A 7401-nucleotide genomic window follows, 5' to 3' on the forward strand; every position below is an offset into this window, starting at 1 on the left:
GAAAAACAAGAAATAAATCACAACAAGAACAATAGTTTTTTTCTTGTAATCAAGAAAAAATATTTGACAAAATTTCAAAATGAATGCTGAATGATATTTGACAATGAACGCATCTCCACTGCATAGATGCATACAATCGTTGGTGTCAGTCACGAATATTAAGCATGTTTTAGGCTATAATGCATGGCGTGTGTGTTTCACAAGCTTCGTTCCTATGGACACCTTTTGTTTGATCTAATTCTGGATATTTCCAGCCCAAGATGTGTGATTAATCAGCCGATTAATCCGTATCTAAAGCCTTGTCTACACCAAGAGAACCCATTACGGGAAGTGGTGCGAGGCGACAAATCTTCTACAGTATACTTCTACAGTATGCCTCCTTCTATCCCGAATCTTTGAAACATGCGTTGTATGCGTTGAAAGTGAAACCTAAAAAAACAGCGTGCATAAGAAAGTGATTGCAGGCTTTCGCGAGCTTCAGCAGATGCACTCGATCACAGATTGAACGCTTCCCAGCCGAAACAAACCCCCACGTGAAATTGAAATAATAACCTGTGATATAAGATTTTGGCCATATTGCCCGTCTAAACTATTCATCCCACATTATCAAGAGGCGCATCATGTAGGCTACACTTCTTGTACTTCGTTTGAGCACCACAAGGTGTCACTGTGGCCTCAAAGCTTACCCCTCGCCTACTCTGGCTCGATTGCTATTCCTCAGGTAAAACACGCCCTTCTCATTACCCTAAGGACAAAGAAATGTAGAAATAAATACATGTGAAAATAAATAAATGTAAAAATAAATACATGTAGAAATAAATAAATAAATACATAAATAAATACATAAATGTGAAAATAAATAAAAGTGGAAATAAATAAATGTATAAATAAATAAATGTGGAAAAAATAAAAAAATACATAAGGTAATAAAATTATAAATAATTTATTTTTGCTTTTTTACTTTTCTTTGTATATTTATTTATATTAGCTTTTTAAAATTTCTTTGTACATTTATTTATTTATTTATAATTATGGCAGGATTGGCATTCCATACAAAGCAACTTTACAGAAAATTAAGTTTCTATAATATTTAGTAGTAGCTTATCAGTGGTGACTGTCAGTTTATGTACATATGGCAGAAATGTATGGGGAAATCAATTAAAGACGTAATCAAACAGACGATGAACACTATTAACAGCAATTATTATATGATGCAATCAAACTAATAGCAAAATTTGGTAGTTCTGTATGTTGTTTCAGGGTTGGCATCATCTGAGGTCCTCTGAGGGGTTGGCATCATATCTTCTCAGGTGTTCTGGATCCAGACTGAAGCTTGTGCAAATCCTAGCCCGTGGCAAAAACAGAGAAACAAATAGAGACATAATTAGCGTAGCTGCTGTTCCAACCAAGCCAACTTGATTTATTTAACCTAAGCTAAAGAATAATAATGCACATTTGATCAGATATAACTGGAGTACAAGATTATGAGATGCATTATTTGAATGCTTGGCCAAAGAGATGTGTCTTTTTGTGATACGCAACGACTTCAGGAGTGTGTATTTTGAAATAGGTGTTACTCTGCCAAAATCCCACATTCACAACGTCTTTGAGCCGGTAAATGTTATTGGAGTCAATAATAGGTAAACTGAGGAGAAAGGCCAAGTCGCCTACTTCTGGGTCTACGTATAAGGGGATAGCGCTGCCCAGGGACTGAGTTGTGAAGTTCAGAATCAGCAGCGATCAGTCCATGTTCAGACTCTGGGTCTGATAATTCCTTTATGATGGCTTGTTTAAGCTGCTGGTGAGGCCACTCTCAGGATCAGTTCCTTTGATGTCCTCAGGATCTCTGCAGTATTTAGGTTGCCAGATGTATTGTCTCTGGCCAGCTCGTTGGGGTCTGTGGGGTCACACGGTGTGTGTGTCTGCAGTGATCCTCTGGAAAGGTCCCTGCCCCACCCCCTTGTGGCTGCTGGTTGGTGACGTGTGAACAGTGGGCTCTCGCCCCCCCCCTCGCAGGTTCGGACTCTTGGCTGAGGGGATCTGGGCCTGCTTGCCAGGGGAAGTTCTGTGTCGTGTTTTCCCTGTCTGTTCACCTTGTGGTCTGCAAGCATATTTCAGTTCACTTGTGACATTGAATTCACCTTGGCTTCATTTGAGTTTACCCGATTGGTGTTTGGAGCTGTCTCGCTGCTGAGCTAGGACTTGGATTTCAGCTCGGGCTGCTCGGGTCATAGGCGTTAACTCAAGTGTCTTTCTCATTAAGTTCCATATACACTGTTTTTAACAGTGATTTTGTGTGAAACAGTTCTCTTTCCAAGTCCTGTCTGGTGGCTTTTTCAAGCTGCTCTCTGTGTTCAGCAGCTGTTAGTGCCTCCTGAAGACTGGTGATTTCCTTCTGTTGCACCATTCTGTGAAGGTTCCTTGCATCCGTTCTGTGCCTTCTCTCGTTGAGCAGGTGTCAGTTCCCTGTAGAATTCTGTGACTTGCAGGTTCAGTTCATTTACCTCCTGTCTGAGGCCCTTGAGGGTGTGGGCCAAGGAGAGGATGATGCTGGTCAGATCCTGGTGGTTCAGGCTGGGTGTCAGGTGTACCTCCTGTTTCAGACCCATGAGGTTGTTGGCCAGGAAGATGATGATCTTGGTGAGCTCTTTGTAGCCATAACTCTCGCTTGAGTCATGAGTCAGTAGTACTCTTCCCTCGGTGTCCAGTTGCTTTCGGCTCTGGTGCAGTAGGTTATCGGCAGCCCTGGGTAGAAGGGTGTTCCTAACAACGCCTGGCCAGTCCTTTTGGTCTGCCATCTGGGCAGTTAGACTGAGCATCTGCAACATTTTGGCAAACTCGTGTTGAGAGTAAGGGCTAGAGACTAATACAAGATCAAACTATAGTGATTAGCGTTCCCTTTGGTTGGGCACTTTGAACTTAGCTTACGTTACTATAGTTTCCTTTCTGTTAAGGCAATAATGCATTGTGAAGTCAGACTTATTTGAATTCAAGAGAAGAAAAGTACTAAATAAGTTACTTTTAGAAGGTAATCTATTTTCTAATTAAAGCATTAGTGCATTTATTGTGTGTGTTTATTAAAGAACGTTATCAAATTTATAATTTCATAAATATCTTGAGATGATTTTAATTGGGTTTATATAATCCTTCAATAGTGTGTGGTAATATGCTAAAGTCACACACAGACTTAAACATTCAGCATCCTGTGACAAGTCATTGTCATGGTAACCAATGCATGCCAGTGCAATTCAAGCAGTTTAGTGTCTGCCTATTTCAAAGAAGTTGCCCACAGTTTTAAAACGTGGTGCTTTCAGTCCTTCAAGACTTGTGGCATTAAATAAGCACTTCAGTGAGTGCTTCTCTAATTTAAAAATAAACTTCTTGCACTTGTTTAAATAATAACAAAACAGGTTTACTGTAAGTTAAAGCTGGTTTAAGCATATATGTAGTTATGTGTGCCTCACACATGAATACTGACATACAGTATTACACCTTTAATTTCACTCAGCGAGTGAAACACAGTAATGACCACCAGGTTGCTAGGCTTGTATATATACAGTCAAAGTGTAGATGAATTGCATCAATCTAATTATAATCTATAAGGCCTTTATGCTGGTAAACTATAATAACTAAGCATTTGTCAGTACAACATACTATTCCTATTTCACTTTACTTAGTTTTTTCAAGGCAATCGGTTTGCATGCTTTTTTTAAGTAAGCCCAACTAATTAGATTTTACAGTGCAACAGGCTCAATCTCTGAGGAAGTGAAGTAGAGGACGGACAAGGAAGATGGAGAGCATTCCTATTCAGATTATGCTTATTACTTGGTGCTCAGGACTATAGTTATGCCCTAGTATTTGTCTAGATGACTTGTGTAACAGGGTCATAAAATTAGAGCACATGTTGAAATAAAAACAAATCAAAAATAGAAGTGTCTCTGGTTCCTTTTGAGGTTCAGAAAGAACATCAAAACAAAGTGGAACAAAAGGGGGTATACCATGTAAATGGATTTAAAATTAGCTGACTGCTATTATTAAAACAGGGTAATCAATCTGGTATTAGGAACAATCAGTAGCACTCGTGATTAACTGTAAGATTTGTGTTGGGCAACACACCATGTCTGGTCACAGCCGCTGCGTGTTCAGTTTGCCATGTGTGTGCCCCGCCCTCCGTAGCGCGTTATTCACTGTGCCACTAAAAACACCCAATAACTTAATGATTCTTCTCTAGATAGACAGTTAAAATGTACACTGATACCATTAAGCATGAAATACATAAAGACCTATTTGTTAAATATAACTAACAAAAAATATATTGTGTGTCTGATTGGTCCAGACGCTACAACGTATAAGGGAATAGCACTGCCCAGGGAAAAGGCGAGATGGGTTTGGATGGGACGCATCAAGTAGTGCGGAATCCTACCCATGGCTAAGTTATCAATCGAGGAGCTTACTTCTCATAGCATGTCGGCCATGAGGGTAGTTAGGAGTTGTATTTGAGCTAAATCATTTTGTACGACCGAAAATAGTTTGTTGATGGATTTGATGGTCTGGTTTAGAAGGGTGCTATGGGTATTTAGAATTGTGACGGTGCCGTTCACTGACTTCCCGAAGGTCTGTAGGGCGTGGCTCTGGACTAAGAGCGGCTGTCGTATCTCAGGCATTTCAGCCTGGATTTTGCCCACATGCCGCCTCACGGTGGCCAGATTCACGGCATTAGTGGTGTTCATGCCAAAGTTAAACAGAGTTCCTACAGCCGCAGCAGCCCCCAGCAGGGCGCCCAAAAATCATTTGGGACGCCGGTTGTACCCGCTTAATTCAACCTGGGTTACAGTCATTTTCTGTAATTGGGGCAGCATGTGGTTCACATCTGCCTGGGTGTGGGCGAGGACTTCTCAAGTCCAACGGGCGCCGGCCCAAGTGGTTTGAGCAGCTAAGAGGATGTAGTGAGCTCTGAAAACATCACGGGGATCAAGTCGGACGTACACCTTTTGGGTGTAGGTTTTGCAGTTCGTTATCAATAACCCCGGATGTTCATGGAGTACGATTCCCGACGCTGGTCCTGGAGATGCAACTTCTGGCTGGGGCATAACCCCAATTACACAGAGGATCAAAACGGCGAGTCCGAACATCTTCCTGGTAATAAGAACAGAAAGAAGGAACAATTAGCTGCGAAGATCATGGTTTGGCGGGGTCGCCTTGATCGGTTGGCAACGGCTTTTCACAATGATTTACGATTTTACGACTAGAGGGGAAAGGAATTTATAGTGAGAGAGGAAAAAGGAAAAGCACAAAGAGACACAAGGACACCAAAGGAGGTGAGACAGCAAAACGAGTGCAACACGAGTGTCACATGTGTGGAGCAACTCCTCTCTACTAGAGGTTGGTCATAGCAGTGCAGCGGAGGAGAGTGTGCAGGTGTTGTGTTTAAGGAAGGTAGCTATATGGTTTTCCTAGAATGACAGAAATTATGTTAGTGTGGTGTAGAGTATGGGATTGCGGTCTGTGTCAGTGGGTTTGATTTTCCCCCTTTTCCTGTCGGTTGGAGCCCCGGTGCCTCTTTATCTGGTTTCGATGGACCAATCGAAGGACTGGCTCGCTGTGCCCTTGTCTGATTTTGATTCGGTACACAGTAAAATCCTCAGTGTTAAATTAAGGCCCTGTCCACACGGAGATGCGTTTAGCTGTATATGCATACATTTTTTATCATATAGGCGTTTTGTCCACACAGATCCGGCGTTTTGGGAGAGAGAAACCGATATTTTTTTAAACCGGGTCCCAGAGTGGATAAATCTGAAAACACCGTCCTTGCGTTTTCATGTGGACAACAAATCCGTATATTTTCTGAAACGATGACGTCATCAGCTCACGTCTCACCCCTACGTCACGTATCAGCAACAAAAACATGAACAAACACTGAACGATTGTCTTTTTATTAACTAACATTAACACATTAATAAATGTATTGTTCCATGTTCGTTTGTATACCGCACGCAAGGTTTATGCGCATAGTCCAAGTCTTCTTCTCCGTTTTTATCTTCATCTCTGTGGCAGAATTACAGCGCCACATACTGGTCTGGTATGTATACGACATCGTTTTGTGTCGGTTTTGTGGTTTCGTGTGGATGCAGATATTTATTGAGACGAGGGGAAAAAAAAGATCGGATAGGGAAATCTCTGGCTTCGTGTGGACGCAGCCTAAGACTGTGGCTGAAGTCAGTTTTAGTTCTTGTGTTTCTCTTTTCTTCAGTGATTGTGCTTGTTAACAGCAGGTGTTCATCACTAATGCTCAATCAGCACTTAATTAATCACACAATTATCTCATTAACTTTCTTGTAGAGTGGGACCATATATGCTCCGAGCAGTGTTAATTTAACACTCAGGATTTTACTGTGTAGGCAACAGGTGAGAGCTTGTCCACAATCTCGTGGGGTCCTGTCCAGTGAGGTAGGAATTTCTTTGACAGGTGATGTGGAGCGTTCTGCCTTGGTTGGGCTTCTGTAGTACCACACTTTGTCTCCGACATTGAGTTCCTGGTAAGAGGCCTTTTGGTCATAGTAGGCTTTACGACTTTCCACACTTCTTTGGAGTTGTTGTTGCGCGAAGGTGAAAGTCGTTCTCAGGTGCTGATGCAACTCTTCCAGGTACTGGTGGGTGGTGTAGGCTGTGACGAGTTTCATGTCGCCAGGTTGGTACAGCAGGTGTAATGGTAGTATCATTTGTTGCCCCGTCATCATTTCGAACGGGGGTACTCCGGTGGACCGGTGAGGAGTGGCCCTGACGGCCATCAGTACCAGAGGAAGCTTAATATCCCAATCCTTTTATTGGGATAAAAGCTTAATATAATAAAAGCTAAATAAAAGCTTAATATCCCAAACAAACTGACAAAGGAGATCAGAGTGGCTAAAAAAACTACTCAGAAGAGCTGAGAAAAGAGCTTTCAGCAAACGATCCAGCGTCAGTATGGACTGGTCTGAGGAACATCACCATGTACAAGACACCACCCCCACAGTCTGCGGAGAATCAACAACTGGCTGACGATCTGAATGTTTTTTACTGCAGATTTGAAAAGGATAGTCTACCACCCCCCATCCGCTCTGATCTGCACTTCACACCTTCACCTACCACCCCTGCAATTTGGAGTTGTTGTTGCGCGAAGGCGAAAGTCGTTCTCAGGTGCTGATGCAACTCTTCCAGGTACTGGTGGGTGGTGTAGGCTGTGACGAGTTTCATGTCGCCAGGTTGGTACAGCAGGTGTAATGGTAGTATCATTTGTCGCCCCGTCATCATTTCGAACGGGGGTACTCCGGTGGACCGGTGAGGAGTGGCCCTGACGGCCATCAGTACCAGAGGAAGCTTAATATCCCAATCCTTTTGATTGGCGGACACATACTTCTTCAA

General features: G+C 42.5%; 1 long non-coding RNA gene across 1 annotated transcript in view; it reads left to right on the top strand.

Moving 5' to 3' along the window:
* Window positions 1-4243, top strand: part of LOC107719838 (uncharacterized) — a 15332-nt gene extending 11089 nt beyond the window's left edge. Inside the window, exons 2-3 of the long non-coding RNA XR_001637556.1 lie at window positions 2574-2580; window positions 4147-4243. This is a non-coding gene — a long non-coding RNA (uncharacterized LOC107719838). The remainder of the gene's footprint in view (window positions 1-2573; window positions 2581-4146) is intronic.
* The last annotated feature ends 3158 nt before the right edge of the window (window positions 4244-7401 follow it).

Source organism: Sinocyclocheilus rhinocerous, unplaced genomic scaffold (assembly GCF_001515625.1).
Source record: "Sinocyclocheilus rhinocerous isolate Xijiao unplaced genomic scaffold, SAMN03320098_v1.1 scaffold1442, whole genome shotgun sequence".
NCBI lineage: Eukaryota > Metazoa > Chordata > Actinopteri > Cypriniformes > Cyprinidae > Sinocyclocheilus > Sinocyclocheilus rhinocerous.